Source organism: Echinops telfairi, unplaced genomic scaffold, assembly GCF_000313985.2.
Source record: "Echinops telfairi isolate 266 unplaced genomic scaffold, ASM31398v2 ScPeMD7_7409;HRSCAF=8447, whole genome shotgun sequence".
Taxonomy (NCBI): domain Eukaryota; kingdom Metazoa; phylum Chordata; class Mammalia; order Afrosoricida; family Tenrecidae; genus Echinops; species Echinops telfairi.
Window position 1 is genome coordinate 2,662,906 of NW_022111309.1, and position 2,320 is coordinate 2,665,225.

Sequence of the window (2,320 nt, forward strand, 5' to 3'; positions counted from 1 at the left end):
GTTCATTTAGGAATGAGAGGCTGGCATCAGGGAACCCACCTGGGACAAAGATGCTTGGCACTAGGGGGTTACACAATGACAGAGTGACTGGGCACCCATTGTCCACCTGGGACAGAGAAGCTGGGCTGCAGGGAACCCACTATGGGCAGAGAGGTCTGGCACCAGGGGGCCCAGCTAGGACAGAGAGGCCGAGCACCAGGGGGACCACCTGGGACAGAGAAGCTGGGCACGAGGGAGCTCAACTGGGGCAGAGAGGCCGGGTACCAACAGGTCCAACTGGGACAGAGAACCTGGACAACAGGTAGCCCACCTGGGACAGAGGTGGCAGGCACCAGCCAGGCTGCCTAGAGCACAGGGGCCGGGCACTAGGGCTCACACCTTGGATCCAGAGAAGCCAGGTAGTCAGTGGCCACCTTGAACACCCAGGGTGGGCACTATGTGGCCCACCTGGGACGGAGAGGTTGGACACTAGGGGGATCACCAAGGACAGACACGCCAGGCACTAGGGGCCCAACTGGGATTCACAGAAGTCAGTCACAGAGCATCTACCTGGGACAGAGATGCTGGGCACCAGGGAACCCACCTGGCACAGAGAGGCTGAGCACCACGGGGCACTCTAAGGACAGAGAGGTCGGGCATCTGGAAACCCAGCTGAGGCAGAGATGCTGCGCCAAAAGGCACCCACCTGGGGTAGAGAAGCCGGGCACCAGGGCGCTACTTGGGATCCTGAGATGCCGACACCCTGTGTCCACATGGGACAGAGAGGCTGAGCAGTAGGGGGTTCACCTAGGACAGAGAGGCTGGGCAACAGGGAACCCACCTTGGACTTCCAACCGGGACACCTGGGGGCCCACATGGGATCCAGAGAAGCCAGGCACCCAGTGTCGACCTGGGAAAGAAGCTGGGCACCAGGGAACACCCGTGGGGCACAGAGATTGGACACAATGGGGCCACCCTGGATCATACCACCGTGATACCTGGGGACTGACCTGGAGCAGAGAGCCAGGCAACAGGGGGCCCACTTGGGATCCAGAGAAACCAGGCACCCAGTGTCCACCTGGGAATGATAGGCTGGGCACTTCTGAGTTCACCAGGGGCAGAGAGGCCGTGCAGCAGGGGGCCCACCTGGGACGGAGAATCTGGGCACCAGGGGGCCCACCTGGGGCAGAAAAGCCAAGCACCCAGTGTCCATCTGGGACAGAGACGCTGTGCACCAGGGAAGCAACCTGGGACAGTGAGGTTGTGTACTAGGGAGTTCACTTAGGACAGAGAGGCTGGGACCAGGGAACCCACCTGGGACAAAGAGTGTGGGAACTAGGGGGTTCACAAATGACAGAGTGACCGGGCACCGAGTGTCCACCAGGGGCAGAAAAGCTGGGGTCTAGGGAACCCACCTGGGGCAGAGAGGTCAGGCACCAGGGGGCCCACCTAGGACATTGTGGTCAGGCACCAGGGGGCCCACCTGGGACAGAGAAACCAGGCACCAAGTGGCCCACCGAGGGCACAGAGGCCAGCACTAGGACGCGCACTTGGGATCCAGAGAAGCCAGGCACTCAGTATCCACCTGGGACAGACAGGGTGGCCACTATGTGGCCCACCTGAGATGGGGAGGCTGGACACTAGGGGGATCACCTGGGACAGAGAGGCCAGGCAGTAGGAGGCCCACCTGGGATTCAGAGAAATCAGGCACAGAGCGTCTACCTGGGACAGACTGACTGGCCACCAGGCAACCCACCTGGCACAGAGTGGTCAGGGATTAAGGGGTTCACGTGGGACAGAGAGACCATGCAACCTGTGCTCACCTGGGACTTAGAGGCCGGGCACCAGGGTACCCACCAGGTGCAGAGAGGCTGGGCGCAAGTAGGCCCACCTGGGACAGAGAGGCCCGGCACCAGGCAGCCCACTTGGGACATCCAACCGTGACAACTAGGGGCTGACCTGGGGCAGAGAGGCCAGGCACCAGGGTACTCACTTTAGGTCCAGAGAAGCCGGCACCCAGTGTGCACCTGAGATGGAGATTGGGCACCAGGAAACCCACCTGGGGCAGAGAGTTTGGGCAAAACGGGGCCACCTGACTCATACCACAGCTATACCTGGGGGCCCACCTGGCGCAGAGAGGCCAGGCAACAGGGGACTCACTTGGGATCCAGAGAAACCAGGCACCCAATGTCTACTTGGGAATGAGAGTTTGGGCACTATGGTGTTCACTTCAGGCATAGAGACCTTGAACCACGGGGGGCCTACCTGGGATAGAGAACATGGGCACTAAGGGGCACCGCTGGGGCAGAAAAGCCAGGCTCCCAGTGTCCACATGGGACAG